Source organism: Mus caroli, unplaced genomic scaffold (genome assembly GCF_978045245.1).
Source record: "Mus caroli unplaced genomic scaffold, Mus_caroli_1 scaffold_6, whole genome shotgun sequence".
Taxonomy (NCBI): Eukaryota; Metazoa; Chordata; class Mammalia; order Rodentia; family Muridae; genus Mus; species Mus caroli.
Window position 1 is genome coordinate 23,126,500 of NW_028227261.1, and position 27,217 is coordinate 23,153,716.

The 27,217-nt window shown below is 50.8% G+C and overlaps 1 protein-coding gene across 2 annotated transcripts in view; it reads left to right on the top strand.

Moving 5' to 3' along the window:
* The window catches only part of Man1c1 (mannosidase alpha class 1C member 1), a 140,146-nt gene that overhangs the window by 22,191 nt on the left and 90,738 nt on the right, over positions 1-27,217 (top strand). The gene's annotated exons all lie outside the window — the stretch shown is intronic.

A 27,217-nucleotide genomic window follows, 5' to 3' on the forward strand; every position in this document is an offset into this window, starting at 1 on the left:
ATCTGGGCGCCTGAGTTCTCTGCTTTCCAGCCTCCCACCGAGGACAGTCACGTGACCATGCTGCCAGGCCTGCTGCTGAGCCAGAATCCATAGGCTCTCAGCTGTTCACTTGATTTGCGCTCTCTCTCTCTCTCTCTCTCTCTCTCTCTCTCTCTCCAAGAGTTTCTCTGTGTAGCCCTGGCTGTCCTGGAACTTGCTTTGTAGACCAGGCTAGCCTCAAACTCAGAGATCATCTGTCTCTGCCTACTAAGAGCTGGGATTAAAGGCGTGCACCACCACTACCACTGGCTGGTTTGGTTTTCTTGAGATAAGGTGTCCTGTAACCTAACCTGGCTTTGAACTAGCTATATATCCTAGGCTACTCTTTTTTTTCCTTCTTTTCTCTTTTCTTAGATATTTTCTTTATTTACACTTCAAATGCTATCCCGAAAGTCCCCTATACCCTCCCCCCACCCTGCTCCCCAACCCACCCACCCACTCCCACTTCCTGGCCCTGCTATTCACCTGTTCTGGCAGGTGGGGCATATAATCTTCGCAAGACCAAGGGCCTCTCCTCCCAATGATGGCCGACTAGGCCATCCTCTGCTACATATGCAACTAGAGACACAAGCTCTGGGGGGTACTGGTTAGTTCATATTGTTGTTCCACCTATAGGGCTGCGGATCCCTTCAGCTCCTTGGGTATTTTCTCTAGCTCCTCCATTGGGGGCCCTGTGTTCTATCCAATAGATGATTGTGAGCATCCACTTCTGTATTTGCCAGGCACTGGCATAGCCTCACAAGAGACAGCTATATCAGGGTCCTGTCAGCAAAATCTTGCTGGCATATGCAATAGTGTCTGGGTTTGGTGGCTGTTTATGGGATGGATCCCCGGGTGGTGCAGTCTCTGGATGGTCCTTCCTTCTTTCTCAGCTCCAAACTTTGTTTCTGTAACTCCCTCCATGGGTATTTTGTTCCCCATTCTAAGGAGGAACGAAGTATCCACACGTTGGTCTTCCTTCTTCTTGAGTTTCATGTGTTTTGCAAATTGTATCTTGGGTAGTCTAAGTTTCTGGACTAATATCCACTTATCAGTGAGTGCATATCATGTGGGTTCTTTTGTGATTGGGTCACCTCACTCAGGATGATATCTTCCAGGTCCATCCATTTGCTAGGCTAGTCTTGAACTCCCAATCCTGATTCTCGATATATATATATATATATATATATATATATATATATAAAATATTTTTTTAAAAGGGTGTTGCTATGCAACTAAGCTGGCCTAGGACTCATGAGACATCCTTTGGGTGGTACTTTGTGGGAACACTTTGTCAAATGAGCTCTTCAGTGATGAGGGACTTGGTTTAAGAGTACACAGTGTGGGAGTGGAGGGCTCTGGACACCGGCTGGGAAGAATTGAATGCATCTACTCAGCCACGGCCAGCATGTGAGGTTTTATCTTTGCTCTTCTGCCAGACAGCAATGAAGATGAAGCTGCATACCCCCACCACACATGGCCTCCTTCCTTCTCCAGTGTGTCTCTGGAGAAGGCCATAGACCATAGACCTGCACATTTCATTTCCCAGAAAGAGGGAACCCTGGCTCTGAACTTTCAGCCACAGAGGGTGCACATGGTGGCACAGGCCTGGAGTCCCAACACCTGGGAGGGGAGTCAGGCCACTGCCACAGAGGTCACCTGGCTTGCTGGGTCTGGCCTGAGTATGAAGATAGGCACCTGGGGTGGGGCACCTTCTGCTGGGGGATGGAGACTGGGCTTCAAAAGGGACCACAAGATCTCTGCCACCACGTGTCCCTGTGTAGGCTATCCAGGAAGTGCGCTTCTTCTATCTTGCCCAGATCATTCTGTCTTCAGTGGTTCAGACATCTTAAGGCCTGCATGCTAACCCCGCTGTTCCCCCTGAGTGCAGGGTGAGGCCGGGCCAGCGCTAGTCAATTCCAGTTTATTACTGCAGAATTGAGAAGGGCCTCTGATAGCTGCGCTCTCCTCTGATGGTGCTCGGTTGCTCAGATTGCTCAAAGAACTGTCCTCTCGGGGTCCACAGAGGAGCCTGGAATCATTTCACCAGCCAAATTGAAAAGCATATGACTTTCTGACTCTATACCCTGTTCCTCCTGTATCCACTAGACCTGGACCTGAATACTCAGCCAATGCCTAGTCCCTCTCCCACCCCCTCCACCTCCAGGTTAGGACCAATATGCCCTCTTTGTAGTTCTGTATGTGTGTGTGTGGGGGGGGGGCGTGTATTTCTGAGTGTGCATATGTGCTTGCTATGTAGGTGTGCATGTGCACTCGTGTCTATGGATTTATGTGTGTAAGTCAGAAGACAGCCTTAGAGGTCTGTCTTCGCCTTCCAACTTATTTGAGACAGGGCCTCCTTATTGTCTTTGGGCTGTTATGTGCCTAAGGTTTCTGCATGGCCCTCAAGTTACTGGAGATTCTCCTTCCTGTCTCTACCTGCCAGGTTCTGGTAGGAAAGCAGGGATTGCAGGCCCCAAGCCCATATGCCTGTCTTTTATAGCTTCTAGGGGTTCAAACTCAGTTCCCCGTCTCAGCACTTTTACCCACCATGCCAACTCCCCACTCCAACCTACTTTGTTTCCTTTTTTGGGGGGACAGAGGGTGTCTCTTTTGGGACAGTAAAAACCAATGTCTAGTTTGGGTGAAGAGAAAGTAAAGAATGAAGTGGTTGTGGGGCGGGGTTGTGGGGGGAGTGTTGTAAGACACATATGCAAGTAAGGACAAGGAAAGGCCCGGAATGCTGACACCAGGGTCTCTGAGGCCGAAGGTGCTGCATAGCAGTCTTTGCAGCTATGGCTTGACTGTAGCTGAGCTGTGGCTTTCAGGCCATCTTAAGTCCTCAGTAGCCCTGGCTCAGTATAGCAGTGTTAGCTTGGGAGTCTGTTACTGTCCCTGGGCCTGAGAGACCAGGGGACACCTGACAGAGGCCTCCTTTGGGGCCCATGAGTCTGGACAGTGCCCCCCTATAAATGGCTGGAGTTTAGCCATGTTTTCAGAGACTTCTCTGTATTCTGCCTGCTTGTTCAAATGGGGGAGGTGGGGCTCAGGAAGAGTGGGGTCCACAGCAGCACCAGGAAGAAACAGAACTAGGGCGCGTGTCTGGGCTTCCCGGCTCCACTATTCTTTCTGCTCTGCTCATTTCTGAGGCACTTCACAGGTCTGAGACCTGTGGTCATCTCTCCCTACCCTGTCTCTGTCAGAACAGAGTAAGGTCTTGGGCTCGTTGAGGAGTCAGAAGCAGGCCTAGAATCTGGGCCATTTTTGCCTCTTGAGCTGCCAGCATTCTCTCTCCCCAGGCTCTGGTCAGATGGGAGATGAATCTGCTTTTCCTGGTCTGCTGAAGCCATCTTGACCCCTGGCTGTGCCCCCATCTGTCCACGCCCTGTTGTGGACGGCAGGACTCCCAAAGAGATGAGCCCTTATCTGAGTCACAGCCAGAGTGTGAGGGGGCACATTAAGCATCCTGGCTTTGAGCAAATGGTAAACTCTACTTGAAGGCAGCATTCAATTATGAAATCTATTTCTCTTGCCACATTCAAAAAAAAAAAAAGTCTCCTAATGTGCTTTTGTGCATACACAAATTTTGTGACACATCACTAAATGTGTATGCGGTTGCCATGGAGATGCCTCTCTTTCCCAACGTGGCGTGCTAAGAGCACGCGAAAGGGAAGTTTTCTTTGTGAAGAGAAGCAGAGCAGAACTTGGCTAATTGTCATCATACTAATTCCCAAACTGTCACTCCTCCCTGCCTACCTGTCCCCTTCCCCCGGTGGCAGCTTCACAGAGGAATGAATCCAAATCAGCACACAGGGCTGGGTCCCTTCCTCCACTTCCCCAGGAATTCACAAGCATACCCCTCCCCCACCCCGCCAGGCAGGTACCTGGAGGGAGCCCCGGTTTTCTCGATTTGAGTTTTCACTGGAGGCTCCAGAGCTGCACCCCGGCCCCTCTGGCATCAGCCACTCTGGCATTGCGGCTCTGAAGGACTCGGTGCCATTTCTTGATAGAAAGTCTGGCCTGAATAGGTGGGTCTTCTGCAGGCTCCTGTGACCTCCACTGGGGACTCTGAGCTTCAGTTTCTTCTGTTTGTTGTTGTTGTTGTTTTGTTTTGTCATTGTGACAAGCTTGTAGCATGGCGCCATATAAGATGTTCCGATTTCACGGTACCTTTTGACTATCAGAAGCCCCAAGTATTTTCTTAGTAGTGTGTGAATCCACACGATGGAGATAGGGAGAAAGGCCAGCAGAGACTTAAGTTGGCCCCCCACCCCTAGGTCTCTGGTCTTCCTGGCTTATCTAGAATTTTGACCCTGGGTTTTTGCCTGGTTTGCCTGGCTTAACTGATCCCCTGTGTGGGCAAAGACATCCTTGAAGTTCTGGGCTTTACCAGTTAACTTCTGTGGTTGGTTTATATTTGGCTGGACTGTGGACTGGGCCATTGGGCTTCACTGTCCTGGCAGGGTTTAGAATGCAGTAGCTCCTGTTACTGGTACAGAAGTTCAAGTTTGAGAGTCTTAATGGGTTTACAGTCAAGAGCTGGCCTCAGGACTTGAGGCCACGTCACTTATACTGTGCTTCCTCTTCCTGGTGTCCTGGTTGGACGTTTCTCTTGGCTGAGAGAGGCTGCTTGTTACTTTCCATAACAAGATTGTGTCAGGCCTGGAGAGGCCCGGAGTCAAGCAGAGCTTCTGACTTGCTGTCTCTGAGGAGAGGCCATGAGCCCTTCTGCAAGTCAGAGCAGCCAGGAGGCGTGTGAGCAGGAGGCCAGAGGGCCACCTTGGTTGTCTTTCCTCAGAAGCTGTCTACTTTGTCTTCTCAGGGAAGAAAACTGGAGGTTACCAAGTAGGCTAGGCTGACCAGCCAGGGGGCCCCATAAATCCACCAGTTCTGCCTTCCCAGCTCCAAGATTACAGGTGTGAGCAATCTGAGTCTTCTTACTGGAAAACCTTTAGCTACTGGTCCAAGCAGTGTGACAGAAGTCACAGGACACAACTAACCTTTTATGTCTTTCACTCTCTCTTAAAAAAATTAAATTTATATATAATATATGTATTTTATATATGAACATATACACATATATCATCTTTTTGAGTAACTATGTAGCCGTGGCTGGCTAGAATTTGCTATGTAGACAAGGCTAGCCTTGAACTCACAGAGATCTGCTTACCTCTTGAGTGCTCTGATTAAAAGCAGCATACCCTACTGTGTCTGGCCCCAGAGCTGGCTTTTGACACTAAAGGTGGTGTCCTAATGCTGGATGCCTGTGTGTGTGTACATCTGTATCCCTGATAGAGTCCTGGGTACCAGGGGCATAAGGTTTTTCATCTACTGTTTTGTCTCCTGCTCTCAGGCTGGGGCATGACCTAATAGAATTTGTTAAAGGAGCAAGGCATAGGAACCCTTTAGTTACCAAATTGGTGTCTGGTGCTCCCTTTGTGAAGTCTTGTTGAGGACATGTCACCTCTGCAGGCCACCACACATGACTACTAACAAGTATTTGTTGCCTCCTGGCTCCTCTGAGCTTGAGAGAGGAGGGCTCATGACCTCAGAGAAACCAGGTCAGAGGGCCAGCTTGACTCTGAGCCTCTCCAGGCCTGACAGAATCTACCCTTTGGCAAGAAACTGGCCTTTAACAATGGTGATGGCTCAGGCTGGCTGGATGTTCTGATAGGAACTTTCTTCCTGCCGCTTTAGGCTGTGATAAATCTCGCTGGCGTGGGTATTTGAATGGCTGTTCGGAGAGCCGCCTGTCCCCTTTCGCTCTTGGCTTGTGTTAGTAAATATCAATTTAGTCCTTGTAGGAGGAAAATAAAGGAGACTGGGCTGTCTCTGTAATCCACACACCCTGTAATTCTCACCTGGAAACTCTGGCTCTCCTATTTCAAATCTCTTTTAATGGCAGAGGCTAAAGGGGGCTTTATTGTTCTCACCCAGGCTTAGGCTGAAACTGCCTTCCTTTTGGCTCATGCACTCAGGAAATAAGAAACCCCTTCCGGGAACACTGGAGGAGGCCAACACCGGAGAAGCTTGAAGCTGGGTACTGGAAAGAGTCCCACATAGAGGTGGGGACCCAGGCAGACGTTCTAGACAGAATTGGGCATGATTGCTGCTGAACTCTTGAAATGGCTTCCCATCTTCCATTCTGTCCCTGAGGGGAAGTGGACAGATGAGCCCTTGCTGAAACTATTAGACAGGGAACAACTGATGTATAACAGACAGACAGACAGACAGACAGACTACCCAGAGAGAGGTAGGAGTGTTTTCAGCTCTGTGAGGCCCCGCCCCTGAGCTTACCTGCTTTTTGGGTTGGACTGAAAACCTAACTTTGAGCCTCCTACCTCATCCCTAGGACAGTCTGGACCAGTTGATCCTTGTTGTCCTGCAAAGGTTACGAGCCAGATGGAGTCCTGCTCCCACTTCCGCCCTTCTTGTTCTTGAGCAGTCCTCCCAACAGATGGGAGAGGACAGCCAGCTTTACTGACTGCAGTGCCTCAGAGAGGTCCTGATGTCACAGATGGACTGTAATGATAGCCCTGACTCCGACCAGAGGTCCCATGTCTGCACCAGCTGGTTTTGTGTGTCAACTTGACACAAGCTGGAGTTATCACAGAGAAAGGAGCCTCCCTTGAGGAAAGGCCTCCATGAGATCCAGCTGTAAGACATTTTCTCAATTAGTGATCAAGGGGGGAGGGCCCTTTGTGGGTGGTGCCATCCCTGGGCTGGTAGTCCTGGGTTCTATAAGAAAGCAGGCTGAGCAAGCCAGGGGAGGCAAGCCAGTAAAGAACATCCCTCCATGGCTTCTGCATCAGCTCCTGCTTCCTGACCTGCTTGAGTTCCAGTCCTGACTTCCTTTGGTGATCAACAGCAGTGTGGAAGTGTAAGCTGAATAAACCCTTTCCTCCCCAACTTGCTTCTTGGTCATGATGTTTGTGTAGGAATAGAAACCCTGACTAAGACAATGTCCAAGAAGAAACCAGATGCTTCCCATAGGGGACGGCTACACTTTCCTCGAACTGATGGGCTGTGGATTTAGAAATGTCACTAAGTCCTGCTTCACAAGCTGGAATGGAGTCCCCAATTCTTGCCTGAGCAGGGACTCCTAACAGGTTTGGGAACCAGCAGGCCATATTGCCATCAGTATCCAAGCAAGGCTTTCTGATTGGTTCCATCTATAGCCATTCACACATCCTAACGCCTGACATATCCCACAGATGATGGCGGTCACCTCTTGGATCAAGTGGAAGAGCCTTGGTTCTGTGGGTCAGGGTACACAGACTGTGGAAGCTCTGACAGGAGGCCTGGGCTTGGAGGGATGGCACAGGACAGCTGCCGCCTTCCTGGTTACTGTTGGCAAACAGCAGGCCCTTCTCAGTGGCTGTGATTCGGGCAAGTGCTGCTTGCTGCCAAAGGAGGTTGTTCTGTGTGGCAGAGCCACACTCTCCTGAGAAGTGAGACTTTGCTAATGTGTTCTCAAGGCCGTTCCAGCTGGCGGCCCCCATGCCTGCTCCCGTGGCTGGAAGGTCCCCAGCGCCCACCCGGCCACGGGGCTGGTTCCCTGGCAGCTCTTGGCCCTTGGCCATTCAGCTAAGACTGGAGCCTGCTGCCTAACAGTGGCATCTTCCCTCCTGCCATTGTGCGTCTTGGCACCACGATGGGGTGACTTTCTCTTGAAGCAGATCATGTGTGTGTGTGTGTGTGACCTACAGATTCACAGGATGGAATACTGGTCCCAAGCAAAAAGTAACCTAACTACAGCCTCAGTTTCTTTTCTGGCGCTGATGGGTGATCTTGGGACCTCCTTGGGGTCAGAGTATGCATACCGTGCCTGGCACATGGTAGTTGTTTAATTAAGGTTAGTTTTTACTGTCACTGTTAGAACCCTGACATTTCCCCAGGGGTTACAGCTAGTTGTAGACTGACTTTTTGTGTTTCTGTGGGATTGTAGAGTGACTCTAACTTAAATTGCTCCTAAGTTGGTGACCTGTTACCCCATCCTCTCAGATGGATTGATCCTTACAGAATGCTTGTCCTGGGCAAGGGGCCATGATGGAGACAGTACCTCAGAGCTCATTTCCCTAGACTTGTCTGCAGTGCTTGCCCGGGCCTTTCCCTCAGCTGTCCCTGCAGGCGAGCTCCTGAGTAGCCTGGCTCTCCCCAGACAGAGGAGCAGGGACACATTTGGGCGGTAGGTAATTTGGCATCAAACTATTCCAGTGGCTCCCAGCTGTGAATCCCACCTCTACGTGTGTCAGAGTCTGGGGACACTTTGGGGTGCCACAGTGAGGGGTGGCTTTGGCATCCTGTGGGACCAATCTGAGGGTGTTATTAAAAGTGAGACTGTACCTAGGACACCCCTGTAAATAATCATTGGTCCAGCAGTGGTGGCGCATACCTTCAACCCTGGCACTTGGGAGGCAGAGGCAGACAGATCTCTGTTGAGTTCGAGGCCACCTTAGTCTACAGGACAGCCAGGGCTATAGGACTAAACCCTATCTCAAAAAAAAGAAAAAAAAAAGAAAGGAAAGAAAAGAAAAGAAAGGAGGGAGAAAAGAGAGAAAGAAAGAAAGAAAGAAAGAAAGAAAGAAAGAAAGAAAGAAAGAAAGAAAGACAGCCGGGCGTGGTGGCGCACGCCTTTAATCCCAGCACTCGGGAGGCAGAGGCAGGCGGATTTCTGAGTTCGAGGCCAGCCTGGTCTACAAAGTGAGTTCCAGGACAGCCAGGGCTACACAGAGAAACCCTGTCTCGAAAAACCAAAAAAAAAAAAAAAAAAAAGAAAGAAAGAAAGAAAGAAAGAGTTACCCAGTTGAGAAAATCAGTAATGCTGAGATGGAGAGAGAGCACCCCCACCCCCACCCCACCCCTGGCTAGGCAATGAGATGAACCTGGCGACCCTCAGGGTGCTAGAAGCAGCACCCATCAGCTAGATCCTCTTTTCATGTCTCCTAGCCCGGAGACCCTGCAGCCACTTCTTTCTCGATGTGCTGTGTGACTGTGGGCAGGATCCATTAACCTTTCCGAACCCTCCTTCATCCGACTTTTGTATTCCTAGCAGGAGTGATGGGAAGTGGCTTTTACAGCTGAGGACTTTTCAGTGGCCTGCTGTCTTCTCAACACTGTGGCCCTGGGGACCCTGGGCAGTCCTCCTGACTCATGAGGCACCAGACTTGTAGGGCGCTGGGCTCTGTAAAGGGGAAGCTGTGCTGGTCTTGGTTTGGGCTAGATGGTATGCCGCTCTTGTCGGGCAGAATCCAGGCCAGGAGCTGAGGACTAACCCTGCCAGGCTAGGTGGGCATCGCCAAATAATGGGCCACAGGATTTTGCTTCCATTCTCACGTGGCTGACTTGATGTAGGTGCCACAGAGTGTAATCTGCTCACAGTTTGACAGTGAATTTTCTGTGCCCCCAAACTATGGCAGAGTTCAGTGGAACCAAAACCTTCTCAGGTTACAGTAAACCAGGCTGGTTTAAAACGGACACAAAACTTAGATCTTAGCTCCCATAAGCACAGTCACTCACTCCAGCCTACACCGTCCCCAAAAGACCCCGGGCGAAGGAACTGGGTGACTCTAGTTCTGGGTACCACCCATCACTGTCCAACTCTCTGTCTCATGTAAATCCCATCTGGGACGGGGTTCTGTCTGGGGATAGGGTTAGGGTTAGGGGTTCCACCTGGGCTTCCGTCCGTAGAACTTAGGCTAGGAACCTGATATCAACCACTGTTCTCAAAGGCCTGGGCGGGCTGTGGCCAATGGTTTCCTTCCTTGCCCACCTCTGTGGTTGCTAGCCTCAGGCACTTTCGTGACTCCGAATGACTGGTTTAGTCACAGGGAGCCTCGGACACTTGTGGTTTAATCTCTTTTCTCGGCTCCCAGGGAGCAAGCAGAGTTGACAAATACAGATGGAATCCTGTTGTCTGGGTCTTTGCTTGGGCCCTGGGGATAGGAGGTGATCGATGGTGCGTACGGGCTAGCGCAGCTGCTTAGAAGACAGCCTCTTTCCTGTGTGGCTCCGCTCTGGTCTCTCGCCTGCTGCCTTCTCAGCCTCCAATCAGGAGGAATAACTTCCAAGACTATTGGAAGGAATCTTAATTTTCCTTTAAACTCCGCAGAAAATGCCAGTTTTCCCGGGGGACGCGTTCTCCGGTTAATGGGGGGAAAGTATGAAGAAATGTGCCTTTGCCTCCGAACCTCTGTTTCTCTTGGGTGATGGTTTGATTCAGGAGGAAGGGAAATCTTGTCCTTGAGCGTGACAGTGTAGGGTGGCGTCCCCAGGGCTGCAGACAGGACAGAGTCCAAACTGTCAGTGGGGTATCCTCTGCAGCGGCTGCCTCTTTGGAGACTACAGAAGTGGCGTTCTGACACGGAGACAGATGTTGGAGCGGAGTCATCGTGTCTCTTCCTCATTTCCTTACGAGTCCTTGTGGGACTCGAGAGATGGCTCAGTGGTGTAGAGCACGTGCTTCTCTCGTGGAGGATCCAGGTTTGACTCTCAGGATCTACACGGCCACTCAGAAGTCCATAACTCTTATGCCGGGGGATCCGACACCCTCTTCTGACCTTTGCATGCATATGGTGTGAGTACACACAGGGAGACGAAACGCTCATGCGCATAAAATAAAAATAAATACAATCCTTTAAAGAAGAAATCATTTGTATGTCTGTGTGCAGGTACACGTGTGTGTACATGTATGTGGGCAACAGGTCATCTTGATGGACACTTGGTTTTCCCCCTGAGGAAGCGTCTCTGTCGGTTTGGGATCCGCCGGTTAGGTCAGGCCGGTCAGCAGGTGGGTCTCGGGGACAGATCTGTCTCCACTCTCCAGCACAGCTGGCGTTTTCCATGGCTTCTGGGAATGAAACTCAGAGCTCCATGCTGGCATGGCAAGCCTTTCACATGCCAGCTTTAGGAAGAATGTTTATTGACACGTACTATTTCCAGAATGTATGGGGTATGGTATCATCACCTGACACAGATAATATATAGTTGGATGTAATAGATACAATGACCAAGTCAAGTCTTTTTAGAAGATATCATTTTAATAAAGGAAACACTCTACTTGTGAGCTACATTGCCTGAAAGATGCCATTCTGTCATCTGTCTGCAGGTTCCTTGGTCCCTTGCCTCAGGCTACCCCCTTAGTAATGCCTTGAAGTGTTAGCTGTGCTCCTGGCTTCAACGTGAGGTGATCAGCTTTGCGATAGCGGCGCTGGACGCCTCAGCCTGAGCGATTCCTTCCCGTGGTCTCCACCCTCTGTCGCGTGCTCCGAGTGCAGTGCCCTCAGTAGGCCGAGCCGAGGCCTGCTTAATTGCAGAGGTTCATTTGAAAATGCCCTCAGAAGTAAACTTGAAAAGGCCCGCGTTCCGGCACGCCCGTGCTGGCATCTTGCTGTCTGTCTTCAGTTTGCTGGGCGCAGGGAGTCACGGAGTTAAGAGGAAGAGATAGTTGAAAGGAAAGGTCACCTGTCTGGGCCCTGCCCCGTGAGGCCTGCAGTCTGGCATGGTGGCGCCTTCCTTTCTCAGCCTGAGGCGCTTTGGTGACTCATCTGGAGCAGCAATTTATGTTATTTTCCTTCTTTACCGAGAGATAATTTCCTCCCCATCTGCCACTTTAAGACTCAAGGCCTCCGTTTCCTGTGCTGAGAAGAGAGTGGCCTGTTGTCCCTCAGCTCTGTTCATGTCCTTTGGGGCTTGGGTTTGGGGTGGGGAGAGGTTTCTGTCTGATGGACGCACAGAGACCAGATTGCATTATCCAGAGCCATGGACAGGCAGGAAAGGAGGAATCGGGAGCGTGGTCCACAGGCTTTGTCAGTGGTGACTTCTGTCAGTCACCACAGCTCCCTCATCCTTTTCTCCACCGTAAGTGTAAGGAGACAGGCAACCAGCACCCTGAGGTGATGTCTGGGGACTCCAGCTCCAAGCTGAAGCAAATTGCAGTGAGCAGAAGTGGGTGACCAACCACACAGCTTGCCCTGCAGGGACAGCTGTCAGCTTCAGGGCCCTCTCATCTGGGCAGGGGCGGGGGTACAGCCGGGCATCTATGTATGTATCACCCCTCACTCACTGTGCTGCCTCCTGAGGTCTTGGCAGTTCTAAAAATGAGACTGGACCCTAGCTGTCTTAGGTACTACTGGTCATACCCTGGGTGGTCTAAAACACATTAAGTTAGCCAGCCTGAGACTTAGAGACAGGGTGAGTCCTTCGTCTAAGTTTCCATCTTCATGGTGACTCAGGAGACAGGGGTGGCTTTCCTGTGCTGGAAACTGAGGCCTAGAGGTGGAAAGTAACACAGCTGGAAAGTGGCCACTCCAGGGTGGGGACAGAGTGGGCATGCTGCCTGTGAGGGCCAGGTGTCCAGGCTGTGGACTCAGGACCCAGGAGAGTGAGGAGGGCCCAGGGCTTCATGGGAACAGAAAGCCACCGTACAGAGACAGCTTCTGGCTCACCCAAACTCCCCCTAACCCCCAATTCCATCTCTTCTTGGAGGTTCCTCTCAGCTGCCCAAGGGACCAGGTTTTCATTATTTCCTTTGGTCTTCACAATAATCTCAGAATTTCTCTTCTTTGCAGATGAGGGCGTGAGGCAGGGATGGTACTCTGTCTAAGATGCCGTAGTAACCGCTGAGGTCTCGGGAGCTGGAGTCTGCTGGTTTCTGTCCCACACCATGTGTTTTCCATGCTGGGCTTTCTGTGTTCCATATATCTCAGGCTCAACTGCCTTGTGAGATGGGCTCTGGGCCCTGATTTGTATGTCCCTGTGGCTTCTCCAGGCACAATTCACACTTCTCCACTCCATAGCACCTCTCACTCACCAAGGCTGCTCCACAGCCTGTTCAGCTTTGAATCTCCTGCTCCGTGAGAAGCCAAGAGATCGCCAGGTTATCTGCAGCCTGTGTCTCTTCAGGCCAGGCCAGCAGGATAAGCAGAAGAATGGGCTGCCGACTCTTCCTTCCCAGCAGGTCTGAGCCCGAGCAGGGAAAGGTTGGGAGGAGCAGGGAGCTGTGGATCCTGGGCATCCTCATCCCTACCACCTGACTGAAAAGCTTGGGCAGTGTCTGTCACCGGCTTGCCCTGGCTGTTCCCTAATTTAAGTACACGGTACCAGCCGGGGTGTGGAAGGGACGGAAGATAAGGATGGAAGTGGGATGGGGGCAGTGGGGAAAGGCAGGAACAGCTCTTCTTGCTGCTGAGCCAGCGTCCGGGGCACCCAGGGCAGCTTTCAAAGTCATGATTCTTCTGTGTCAGACTGCTTGTCTCCAGGGCCGCCTCTCAGGGCCTGCCAGAGTCACTCTAGCTCGTGGTCCCTGCACCCTGGCTCTGTCCCCACCCTGACCTCAGATCTCGAAAATGGTCAATGATACCTCATTCTGACAGGGCTGGGAATGAGCCTGGTACCTCACTCTGACAAGGGCTGGAAGGGAGGCTGGTATCCAACTCTGGAGGTGAGACTGGCCTGCCTGGCTAGTGCAGCCAGGGACTAACGGGACCCAGAGCTAATGGGAGAGGGTGGGAATTTTTTTTAAATTAAAATATAATTATGGGGGTTGGGTCGATGGCTCAGCTACTGAGAACACTGGTTTGGTTCCTAGCACCCACAGGGCAGCTCGCAACTATTTGTAACTCCAGTTCTAGAGGCTCCGACACCCTCTTCTAGTCCCTATGGGCGCCATACATTCAAATGGCGCACAGACATACATTCAGGCAAAACACATACACATAAAAGGAAAATCTAATACCATTTCCCCCATTTTATTTTTCTCTTCCAATTTTTCCCCCATTGTCCCCTGTCTCCTTAAACTCCCAGGCTTCTTTTTCATTGATTGTTGTTGTTACACACACACACAAACATACACACACACACACACACATAAATAGAATCCTATTGAGTCTTTTTAAGTTGCATGTATGTATATATTTCAGGATTGACCACTTGGCATTGGATAACCAATTAGGGGGTTCATCTCTTGGAGAAGACCACTTCTCCCAAGAGCAAGAACATTTTATGGGCTGATTGTTAAAACAACTGCTATTTGAAAAGTGCAGTTTTTATACAAGTTTACCGTTAAGTATATTGAAAACACTGGCAGCAAAGGCTCAAAGCTTCTCTCTTGCTAATTATCTTGCTGCCTTTTAGATAGATCGTGTAGACCTATGGTATCTGTGTGTAGGTTTACCCATACTGGCTCTGTCCAGTTACACCATGTTGGACAATGGTGGGAATATTTACACAGAAATTGGCAAACATTGTAAATCAATATGTGAGATTTCCTTTTAATCATTGTCTGGTCTTAGAGAAGTGATAGGGTGCCAGGTGTGGAGAGCCTTTAGTCCCAACCCTCGGGAGGCTTCCAGCAGAAGGCATGGCCCAGATTAGAGACTGGGTTTTCCTACCTCAAAGGATCTGGATGAGAGGTGTGTGTGCCTTCCATACTGGAAGTGCACCGCCCCACTTCTGATAAAGCTCCTCCGAGGCGCGCCTCTCCATCTTGGGCTTAGTTCATTTCAGATGTGGTCAACAACTAAGTACAGCTGTTACACCCCACGCAGTTCATCAAGGAAGCCACTGGTGTCCTGGGACACGGAAGGAATAGAGCAGCCACAGCCACAGATCCTGTTCAGTGGCTGAGACGGTCCAGAAACAAAAAAAGACGCACCAGACCCCGTGGTCTGGCTTTGCAAACTTTAACCCCCTTTAGATGCATAGAAGACCTCTCTGCCTCGGTTTCCCCGACCAAGAGTGAGCACTGATGGGGATCCATCTCAGCCCAGGGTCTGAGGTGGACTGTGTGTGAATGGCCGGGAACGGAAAACAAGGCTAACATGATCACGAACGGGTTTGAAGTGAGGGAAGGTGACCATAAGGGAAGTAGAGCCCCGAATTGGGGTGCCTGCTACCTAACTCATGTTCAGCTGGCATTTCTCAACTGTGTGTGGGTTGAAGACCTGAGGAGAGACCTCTGTTCCTGAATGGAGTTAAAAGTATTTAATCTAAGAAATATCACGGGGTAGTTAGTCAGTTTGTCTGTGGGTCTACCTATTAGTTGAGCAACTACAAGTGTCTACCTAGTGCTGAGTGTCACAAACTCCATAAGCTGCAGGGTCATGTGATTGGAACCCTCTTCCTGAATGAGCTTTTCCAGTGTGTGTGTGTGTATGTGTGAATGTGTGTGTGTGTATGTGTGTGTGTGCACGCGCACGCACGCATACCCAAACCTAAATAGAATGCTCTGGAAGCCTTCCCTGTTGTGGAATCATTAGCCATTTTCTCCACGTCTGCCTTTGTCTTTCACATGGATTTCAGTTTGTGATTATCTGTGTATATGAACAGTAAACGTTTGTCTCTCACACTTGTGCCTGCCTTGAACACAGAACCTGAAACAATGTGGGTTCAGTAAAGGCGGGGGAAGCAGGAGGCTGAGGCGGGAGTCAGGTCTCAGAAGCATCTAAGAGGTTTGCTACAAGGAGAAAGCCTTGGGCTGGGGAGATGGCCCAGTTGATAAGATGCTTGTGTCGAAAGAATGGGGACCTGAGTCCAATGCCCGGATCCCACTGGGTGTGGTGGTACTTGCTTGCAATCCAGCAATGGGGAGGCAGAGAGAGGCAGTCCTGTGACTGCCAGTCATGTAGCCTGGCCTGATGAGTTCCAGGCCAAATGAGAGACCCTTAAAACATGGTGTACAGTGCTTCCACATGCCATGCATATGCAGCCTCAGACAGACAGACAGACAGATAGACACACACACACACACACCTCGTCTTCATAGTCCTGTCCTTTGACCTTACATTGGGAACTGAAAGCCCTTCCCCTCCATTGTTTTTCTTCCTTTCTGGGCTGTCGCTGGCAGGTCATAGTGGTTTACATTAAGGCTCACGTACATACAGTGATTTTATGGGGTCGGAGACTCCTGTATGAATCTGATGAAACTGTAAGCCTTCTATCCTAGAACAATGCTCCTAGCACATGTGCACAAACACATCCTACCTAGCTTTACGTGACATTTCTAGGGGTTCCCATATGCCCTGAAGCCCACCCATCGACTCCAAACCAAGACTGCTGGAAAGAACGTGAGTCTGGTACGCACACATCCTGGTCCTCTTAGCCCTGAAGGCTAGTCTAGTTCTTAGCAGATCGGCTGTGTGTAATGGGGTGAATCTGATGGCTAGCTGAGTTATGGAGCAGTGCCCTGGTTTGCCTTGACCTGGACAGAGCTGAGCTCACTGGGGTGGGGGGCAGCTGAGACTAGTTCCGGCCTGTTAATATCTAGGAAGCCTTCTTAGTCTCTGAGGCTAATTTTAAAATCAGAACTTAGAATGTAGGGGTCTGGGGCAGTGGTTCTTTACAAGCACGAGGGCCTGAGTTCGAATCCCAAGCACTCATGTAAAAAGTCAGGCATGGCTGTGCTTGCCTGTAACCCAGTGTTGGGGGATAGAAACAGGTGACTCCTGGGAGCTCAGTAGCCAGCCAGCCAGCCAAGCCAGCACAGCGGAAATGGCGGGCTTCTAGTTCGGTGGGGGACTCTTGTCTTCAAGGGGTGAGGCAGACACTGATAGAGAGAGGTACCTGGAATCCTCCCTGGCCTCTGCATGTGTGCACCTGATTATGTACATGGACATACACACCCCTCAGCTCATAGATCCCTCAGCGCATAGACTCCTCAGCGCAGAGGGCGATAGGCATGAGTTGGTATTGGGGCAGGATCTTAGAAAGCCAACATCTGTGCGATTTCATCCCTGGGGATCACTGGGGTTCTTCCAACCCTGAAACTCCCACAAGGGGTATATGAGTCCTGTGCACCCCACAAAGATTAAGTTACACCCCCAGTTCTGGGTAGAGACCACCGGTACAGCAGCCGTCTGCCTTCCACCCTTTCCGTGGTCACGTGGGTTGAGTGACAGTCTTGGCAGCCCCTCTTGATGAGGTCCATCTCTCAATCAGTCTCCTGCCCACCCTTCTTTCTCCCAAAGGGCATCAGGATCATGTTTTTTTTTTTTTATTTGTTTGTTTTTTGTTTTTTGTTGTTTTTTCTGAGACAGGGTTTCTCTGTGTAGCCCTGGCTGTCCTGGAACTCACTCTGTAGACCAGGCTGGCTTCGAACTCAGAAATCCGCCTGCCTCTATGGTTTTGTTTTTTAATGCTGAGCTTGTGTTTTTATTTTTGTTTTTTGTTTTTTCTCCTCCTTGTTTTGTACATTAGAACTTTTGGGCTGCTTGATGTCAGAAGTGTTCAAACCCATGGGGTGAGGCGGTACAGTGTTAGGATTTGCTTGTAGAATTGTTGACATGGAGAAAGAGTTCTGCACATCTCCTCCCGGGAGAGGCCTCTTTTTTCTTGTCTCCTCACATTGAACATCATTCTGCCACATGACCATGGTCAGCAGAGGTACCATTGGCAGGTACTGTGTGTAGCCAACATCTAATTATGAATTTAAACTCTTCCTGGCATCTTTACAGATTGCTGGCCAATAGCGGTCGCAGTTTTAAGTTCAGCGTGTGGTGTCTGCACTGCTCCCGGACACAGGAGCGATGCAGGATTCCTCGGCTCTGAGCTAGCCTGTGGGATGCTTCTGTGTTAGTGAACAGAGAATGCGCCTGGTAGATAGGGCTGACACTGCAAGGGAAGGAAGGTGGAGGCTCCCGAGGCAGGGCCATGACTCAGGATCCTGTGTGTGGGGAACCTTATCTCAAGGTTAGACACACTGGCGGCTAGACACCAGCCAATCCTGCTGGCAGGAACTGCCTCCGAGACACATTCCATGAAGTCTCTGGCCTGCTCAGCTGTGAGCAGACCCCATAAGCCGGGCTGGCAGCTGTAATTACCACCTGTGAGGACTCCAGGAACACAGTGTTGGCCCCGTTAGACTTACAGCCACGGGCCCTGGCAGGTGGTTAATCCCAGACCTCTGCACTCCCGCGGAGGAGCATGGCCTGTGTGTAAACTGTAGAATTGCTGAGAAAGGCAGAGGTGGCCTGTCTCTCCACTTTCTTGTTTGGGTTGGGATCTATTGTATTTGCAATCATCTTTAATTATAAAAGCTATTACTATGGAGTGGATTATCAGCGTGGTTCATTTCTGCCATGTTGCTTGGTAACATCCCCTTGTGTCCAAGACCATTTGCTGAAGAAAGGAAGCCTGTCTTTTTTTTTCCCCCCCAGCCATTCTGCCATTGTACAGGTATAGAAAGCTCCTTAAGAAGGCTGGAGGGCTAGGGAGATGGCTCAGCGGGTAAAGGCACTTGCCACCAAGCCCTGAGCACCTAACTGCCATCTCTGGGTGGGTTACCAGGCAACGTTACAGACCCACATGGTAGAAGGAAAGAACCAATTTCTGCAAGCTGACTTCTGATTGCTGCATGTGTGTATGTGTGTGCACAGTGAACACATACAGTTAAACAAACAGATGTTTTGAACTTTCCCCCTGCCAAAGGTCTGGGAGGTCTAGTTCAGCAATAGAGCGCCTGCATAGTGTGAATAAAATCTCAGGTTCGATTCCTGGTACTGGGCAAAAACGGGTCGGGGAGGACCATTCAAAGAAGTCTATATTTTCAAGAAGATGGAAAGACCCAGAATAGTTCCGAGCGTCGTGTCCAAACAGACGCTGGTTCTAATCTGTTAACCTGCAGTTCTATGCCCCCCCCCACCCCCAGGATATCATCCTGACCTGTTCTGCACCCTCTCTTCCGAGGAGCCTATCCTATACACCCTCATGGTCTGGAGAAGTCGTGGATCTTTAGGTTTTTAACTTCCAGTGGAAGAATTGATGACACAGAGAGAGAGAGAGGACAGGGCATTCTTAGCTGTCTTGGTTGGATACAGTCTGTTGGCTCCCTGCGAAGCCGTTCTGTCGCCCCATCCTGCTGATCTTTAAAAGTCTCTGTTAATGGAAGAAATGGCGGTAGTTCTAGCACGAACACTAAGAAGTGTCGTTCGCTCTAAGGGCACACCGGTGGGATTTTCAGATGACGCTGCCGGCAGGGGTTGGGTGGTTGTTATTTTTTTAAGTTGAAGCACAGCTGCTCAGACCACTTGGAGAGATCGTCTGAGGGGTGTCAGCGCCCCAGCCGTGGCTGTGACCCCGAAGAAGTGGTTATCACTTAAAGATAATCACGTTCCGAATTGTTCAGCTAAACCCTGGAAATGGACTGATTGGCATATTTAAATCTCATCTTCCAGCCATGTGCTAATTACCCATAGCCTAGTTGGGGAGAAGAGACACTAATCAGGAGGCTTTGCATTTTAAAATCTTGCTGCATCCATAGGAAGAGGGAGATGGTTCCTTCTCTGACCTCAAGAGGGTTTAGACCTTCAATGGTTTAAATGACCATGGCTAATCACACTGGGACTATTTTTTGCATCTAAATCCTCAGTTGTTGTTTTTTTTTCCTGCCTTTCCATGTAAGGTCCCCCCTCTTTCAGTTACTTTCCATCCAGGAGGGAGGAAGTTGAAGCCAACTAAAGATGCCCACCTGTCTCACTCCTCGTCTCTGGGCACAGCTAGGCCTGGAGTCAGACCTGAGTACCAGCCTCCTCCCCACTCATCCCTCTCAAGTTCACACATGGACTATCAAGTCCCTTGTGGAAGTGTGAAGAATTTCTCCCTCTATCCAGAAAAAGAACAGCCGGAGAGAGCAGAGCAGGTCTGTGGGTGTAGCGGAGGTCCCACCTTAGGAAAAGCACTCCTAACAACCTCACCCCACTCCACCTCCACCCCAGCTTTAACCCCCACACCTGCCATCCTGTCCCTGTCCCCCTCTAACTTAACTTCATCCTATGCCCACCCTCCCCTTCCTCTCGCCTGGCACTTCAGGCCAGCCGACAGTGTTGTCCTTATTTCTGAAAACCATTTATTTGCGTGCAAGTGTGTTTGTGTGTGCGCACATGCACGGGAGGCCAAGAACAATTGTAGGTCCTTTCCTTTTCACCGTGTGAGGCCCAGGGATGGACTTCGGGTCATCAGGCTTGGCAGCAGGTGTCTTCCCCGCTGAGCCCCACCGCAAAGGCCATAGCTGACAGTGTTTTAAGCAACAATGCCTGTCAGCTGCTGAGCTCAGAACTGGGAAAACAAGATGGTTTCTGCCTTTATACAGACTATCTGTGAGGGATGGGAATCTCAGCGCAGTCTATCCTCCGTTGGAAGTGTCAGGAAGAGCCTGTCTCTGAGATTTATGAAAGAGGCCCAGTGAGTCACCATCACCCACAAAGCAAGTATGGAAAAGAGGAATTTTTTGACGGCTTTGTCGAATCACCTGTCACGGCTGTCCGCTCATTTGTCTGGTCTGCGCGCACGGAAGGGGTCTGTTTTGCCCACACTGCGGGAGCTGCCATCTCCCCGTGGCAGGTTTATGGGCCCCAGTAGGAAAGCCCCAGATCTGGAGGCAGCTTGGGAAGGAGAAAATCCTGGTGCCATCAGAACTGACAACATTGTCAGAAATGGGGGCCTCGGATTTCAAGGGGGGTGCAGCGCATCAGGAGGAAGGCTCTGGAAACCGAGCAAGTCCAGGGTTCCTGTGTGCTTTGATTGTGATCACTGAAGTAGTTCAAACGATCTGAGTTTTCTGTCTCTCTCTTGGCCGGTCCCACTAGTTCATCATGAGGAGGCCTTTTGGTTTTTCTAGTTAATTGTTCTTTGGTGTCTTTTTCAAGGGTTTGCGATCAAATGGCCTGATGCTCTGCCAGCTCCCGCGTGATTAGGCTCTCTTTTCAGAGGGCGGCTGCAGGAATCCTTTCAAGCACTCCTCGCTCTCTGCTCACACTGTCACTGGAAACATCCTAAGTATGTGGCCCGAGGAATTCAGTCTTGCGGGAGTGAGAGAGAGAGAGAGCCACCGGTCCTCATTAGGCACCTAGAAGGGCCGCCACGCATCGTCCATCACCACAGACCTAGAAAAATGAGAAGCAAGCCTGCCTGAGCAGGCTGATGAATGCAGACACCAGGAGCGCTTATGGGGTGGCAGCTCTCCGGCTCCGGGATGAATGAGTCTGGGACCCAGTCGCTTTATGACATTTGTAAGGCTGAGCCGTGCTGTTTGCTGTTGCTGCAGAGCCCCCTCCTAGTGCGAGCAGATAGCCTTCTCCGTCGGTTTGGCAAGCTTTTCTAGCCGAGATCAGCAAGCTACGCCGGAGTCCGTGCTGATGGGGGTCTGGGATGCACAAGGGGATTTCTTAGGCTGCAGATGAAGAAACAAAGCTTATCCTTTTTAGTGTTCACTAGGGGCTCAGCCCAGCTGTTACCGTGGAACCATTCACGGCCACCCCACCCCTCAGCTGCCTCCACCCCCATTTGCTGAGGGGCGCTGGGTTTTCTTTCATAGTGTTTAACCCCAATTGAATTTCTCATGTTCATTGTTGTCTGTTTGATCATACGAGGATGGGTGAGTTACGAGTCACACAGGGTGCTATGCAGTCGGTTCTCAGGGCGTGTGGATCTGAGTGGATGAGGTGGAAGCAGGGACAGGAAGAGGCAAAGATTGAAGTCAGGCTGGGTCCAAACCTTCTTCTACTATTGGCTGTGTGTCTTTGGTTCCTGTCCCCTATCTGTGATGGCTGTGTCTCAGGTTCCTGTCCCCTGTCTGTGATGGCTGTGTGTCTCAGGTTCCTGTCTGTGATGGCTGTGTGTCTCAGGTCCCTGTCTGTCCCCTGTCTGTGACGGCTGTGTGTCTCAGGTTCCTGTCTGTCCCCTGTCTGTGATGGCTGTGAATCTCAGGTTCCTGTCTGTCCCTTGTCTGTGATGACTGTGTGTCTTGGGTTCCTGTCTGTTACCTGTCTGTGATGGCTGTGTGTCTCAGGTTCCTGTCTGTCCCCTATCTGTGATGGCTGTGTGTCTTGGGTTCCTGTCTGTCACCTGTCTGTGATGGCTGTGAATCTCAGGTCCCTGTCTGTCCCCTGTCTGTGATGGCTGTGAATCTCAGGTCCCTGTCTGTCCCCTGTCTGTGATGGCTATGTCTCAGGTTCCTGTCTGTCCCCTGTCTGTGATGGCTGTGTGTCTCAGGTTCCTGTCTGTCCCCTGTCTGTGATGGCTGTGAATCTCAGGTCCCTGTCTGTCCCCTGTCTGTGATGGCTATGTCTCAGGTTCCTGTCTGTCCCCTGTCTGTGATGGCTGTGTGTCTCAGGTTCCTGTCTGTCCCCTGTCTGTGATGGCTGTGAATCTCAGGTTCCTGTTTGTCCCCTGTTTGTGATGGCTGTGTGTCCTGGGTTCTTGTCTCCTGTCTGTGAGCTAGGTTTCATACCTGCTTCCTGGAGTGGCCATGGGCTAGGAGGTGTGTGATCTCACTTGAAGCAAGGGCTGATTCCCACCTCCTTCTCTATCTTTTAGCTAGAATAATTTTGTTTGAATCAGAATCAGGCACCTTACATCTGGGTGAATAATGGATGCTGAGCCTTCTAGTTTTGAAGGAAGATCTCACTCTGTGTCCCTGGCTGGCTCAGAACTCCATGTGGACCAGTTGCTTCAGAACGCAGAGATTCATCTGCCTCCACCTTCTGGGTGCTAGGATGAAAGGTACATGCCACCATGTCCTATTCAATCCTCTGCTAGTCCAGGGACAGGGTCTCTGAGATTAAGAGTCCTTGCCAAAACCCTTTTGGTTCAAGGAAAAGCACCGGGAAATGTACAGTTCCGGAAGCTTCTATGTGGATCCCAGACGGAAAGCCATCTTCTTGGCAGGTGACAGCTAGCCAGCAAGACCTCTCTCCTCCTAAGTCCCTTGTTCCCACCCGTGGCATGGGGCTTCCTATAAAGCTCACAGGTGTTGGCACAGGTCACCAAGGCTGAATGTATAGACTTCAAACTGAAGTCTGAAACCTAGCTCTGTGTGCTCAGCCTGGGCCCATCTGCCTGCCACTGGCTCTGGTATTTTCTGGCTTTCACTCAAACTGGCCTATTCGTTATTTGTGTGTGTGTGTCTGTGCGTGTGTGCATGAGTGTGTGTGCTGTGTATATACATGTTAATGTGCTGTGTGGATATATATGCATGTGGAGGTCAAAGATTAATACTGGGTGATGTAAGTCATTTTCCACTGTATTTTTGGGACAGGGCTTCTCACTGACCCTAATCTGAGCTAAATGGATTCTCTGTGTTTGTCTCCCTAACACTGAGATCACAGACAAGGGCTGCCTCTCCTGGCTCTTGATACAGATGCTAAGATCTGAACTCAGCTCTTCATGCTCCACACCAAGTTCTTTACTGGCTGAGCCGTCTCCCCAGCCTGCTTCCCAGGCTCTTACAGCTCAGGCTCAGATCTCACAGATCAGACAAAAGAACAGCCTCTTCTGCATCTTCAGAGGCTCCAGACTCTGCAGGGTAAAAGCAGGCTGCCCGTTCCTTCCACCTAGGCAGCCTCCAGGAAAGAGAAATTGTGACATCTTGCTCTCACAGAGAACAGACATCGGGATGGACCCCTTGGATCAGCCATTGGGCAGCAGCCAGCCCTCATTCTGACACTGCATGTTGCCACATGCTGTCTAGAGGTGATGTTTTGTTGGTTCTCATTAGCCAGTTGGAGCATCCTGGTGAGATGAAGGGACATGGTCTTTCAAATCAGCCAGACCCAGGCTTCACATTGCTTCTGCCACTGCCAGCCCTGCAACCCCTAAGGTTGGGAAGAGGAGACTCTAATAAGACCCCTGTAGATTGCTGGGTGGGGTGCAGTTTGCTCCTGTGGATCAGTGGGCAGGCTCCTGGGCTCTCTCCTCTTACACCATTGCCTGGCTCAGCCTGCTGTGTGGCTACGAGCAGGTGATCTCATCCTCTAGGGTTCCACAGCCTCTTCTGTTAAAACCAGGATGGAGGGGCGAGGGGGATGGTTCAGCTGGCAGAATGTTTGCTGTGCAGTAGCAAAGACCTGAGACAGACAACTAGAAAATAACTAGAACCCACGTCCAAAAGAGATGGGAGAGGTGGCCAAACCTTTATTCCCAGCATAGACACAGACCTCTGTGAGTTCAAGGCCAGCCTGCTCTACAGAATGGGTTCCAGGACAGCCAGATGTAATCCCAGGACTTGGGAGCCAGGCAGGCAAGACTTCTGGGGCTCACTGGCCAGCCAGCTCCACTTACTGGGTGAGTCCCAGGCCATTGAGATCCTGTCTCAGAATCAAGGTGGACAATACCTGAGGTTGTCTTCTGGCTTCTGCATGCTAGTGTGCACACGTAATTCTCACCCTTCACTTATGTGCATCCACACAGAGAAGTGGGTGGAAATGATACTGAGGCTGGCAGGGTTGGCATGGGATTGAATGTTTAGGAAGGGCCTGGCCCTGTGTCAGGTTTAAGTGCTGGAGGCATTCAGTGCTGAAAGAGCCATTGTCAGGACAGGTGTGCCGTGTCGACTCTTTGAGAGCTCATGCCACCTGTTAGAAATGCAGAGGTGACTGGGTCACACATTCAAGGGAAGCACAGACAGAGGCAAGTGGAATTCCTATCTAGTAGAGAAACCAGACACTGCTAGGATGGCCTGCAGTGGCTGAAGCCCCTGAGCCGGAACAGACATCCTGAGCAGAAGGTGCCAGGAGGCTTGGCTTGTTCATTCTGGGTCATGTGTCAGTGTCCTGATGCCTGGGTGACTGGTCTCACAAACGCAGTGACTTAATGCATGCATTTTTTCTGAAGGTCTGAAGTCTGAGATGGGTCTCACTGGCTAAGAGTCAATGTGTTGGCTGCACTGTGTCCATTCTGTTCTGGGAGAGTGAGTCAGGCAGGGTTCTCCAGGGAGTTAGAATCAATAGAGTAAGGCTGCAGAAATGAGCTGGGTTCTGGAGTACAGGCCTGTGGAGCTGTAGCAGGTAGCACACCTGTAGTTTACCACCCGGGTAGTCAGGGGGATTTGCTTGGGCAAGGGAACTTAAGGTAGCTTCGAAAATGGCATTGCCCTATTCCAAAAACAAAATAAGGAGATAAAAAGTAAAAATGAAAGAAGGAAAAAAATAAGACTAGTTAAAAGGATGGATGGCATAGTACAACCAATTTAAATTTGTCCCCGGCTGGCTTACAAATAAATGAGACTCAGACTATGGTTATTTTATTTGGCTTTGACAGTTACTGGGGTCACCCTGAATCTTGTCTTCTAACTGCTGGCTCGGCTGCCTCCCAGTCTGTGTACCCCAGGTACTTGTGGTTTTTCTTGGCCACGAGCTCATGGTCCATCTCTCCTCATGGCGGCCTCCTCCTCTCCTCTCCTCTCCTCTCCTCTCCTCTCCTCTCCTCTCCTCTCCTCTCCTCTCCTCTCCTCTCCTCTCCTCTCCTCTCCTCTCCTCTCCTCTCCTCTCCTCTCCTCTCCTCTCCTCTCCTCTCCTTTTTCCTTCTCCGGTTTCTCCTCTCTACCAGGTAACACAAAAACCCACCTACCTCTAATCCCTCCAGTAACTGGCTGGAGCCAATTTTATTTAACCAATAGTATTAAATTAAGGAACAAGGCTTGCCCAACAAAAGCTTGTAAATGCGAGAATTCACTCGTAGGCCTAGCATTCCAATGCATCGCAACAGACCAGCCCTCAACAGGATGGATGGAAGGATTCGTGGTTTCTAAGGAGAGCTGAGAAGTCCCATGACAGGTCCTGAGAGCCAAGGAAACTGGTGATGGCGCTCAGTGCGAGGCCACGGCTTGAGCACTGGGGAGAGGGGGACTGTTAGGGGGTTGTTGTTGTTGCTGCTGAGAGGACACATGAGTCTCGTGGGCCAGAGTGCCAGGGTGCCAGGGCTCTCATGTCCAAAGACCAGACAAAGGTCTCCTCGGTCGCCCAGAGAGAGGAACATGCTCTCCTTGCTTGGGTGGTCCTCCTGTGCTTGGCTAGCTCCCATGAACCCTGAGCAGGGCCTGCCTGCCTTCTAAGTCAGCCCCCTGACTCAGATAAGTCTCGCCCACGAGCCTTCTCAGAGACTCACTCTGAAGCCACGCTTCAGCAACCTCGGGAGCTTCCCTCAGCCCTGTCAGGTTGGCACTCACAGTCAGCTGCCCCGGGAAGAGCCCTTTGGGAGGCAGGTCTGCGTTCCTTTGCTTCTGGCTCCTTCTTCATCCTCAGCTGTGCCACGGCCTGCAGAGACCTTTCCTGTCCACCACTGAGGCTCTGACTGGATCCTAGCAATCATGGTGGCTTGTCTGGATAACCAGGCTCATCTCCCAGGGTCAAGTTCAGCTGATTAACAGTCTAGATTCACCTGAAACTTTAATATCATCTTGCCCCGTGACCTCTTGGTCTCACAGGTTCCACTTTGGGACTACGTGCTACCTCGGGTTGGGGCCAGGTGTGTCTGAGGCTGACTCAGAGGTTCTTGTGACTGAGCGTGGTGAGCAGAGATGAAGTTCAGGGAAAAGTCAGAGACAGGCATTTGCCACAGGGGGCCTGTGAGTCAGGGGAGAGCCCCTGGTGTAGAGGGAGGGTGGGCAACAGGTGAGCGAGGGGTCGACCTCAGACAGGACGGATGTGAGGTGTCCGGCAAGAGGAGACTTGGGAGGTTCTGGCCAAAGCTAACTGCAGGGCCACCTCAATGGCTGTTTCCTGGGGAAGGGAGGAAACTCACTCTGTGGTCCAGGAAGTGGCAACCTTTGATGACACCTTCTGGGGGTTATTGAGTGCTTGCTGGGGTAACAGTGGACAGCATCGGCTGTTAAGAGAGACAGGTGAGTACCATGGATCTAATGCTTCCTGTGGCCCTCAGGGACGTGCCTCAGTTTCTCTCTCTGTCGATGAGCATGATGGTGTGCTAATCTAAGATCTGTGAGACGGGGAAGAAGTGTGTGTGCCTGTGTGTGCATGTGTATGTGTCTGTTTATGTGTGTGTGTGTCAGTGTGTGTGTGTATCGATGTGTGTCTCTGTGTATATGAGTCTGTGTGTGTGTGTGCGCATGTGTGTATGTCTGTGTGTGTCTGTGTGCATGTGTGTATGTCTGTGTGTCTCTGTGTGAATGTGTATCTCTGTGTGTGTTTCTCTGTGTTTGTGTGTGTGTGTGTGTGAGTGTCTGTGTGAGATCCGGTATTGTGGAGAGATGAAGGAAGTGGATGGCCATGGGCTGTGAAACATGGGATTGAGACACCACCGAGTCTCACGTTCAAGGACACACAGCTGTGTCGAGCAGGGATCAGTGCTGGACTCTTCCTTGCCTGGCCTCTCTTCCTCCTGGGAGCACCTTCCAGAGGCATGGGGAGCACCAAGTGTGCTATGTTTTTAAGTGTACACTGTGTGGGCCCTAAATGACAGCCTGTGAGTG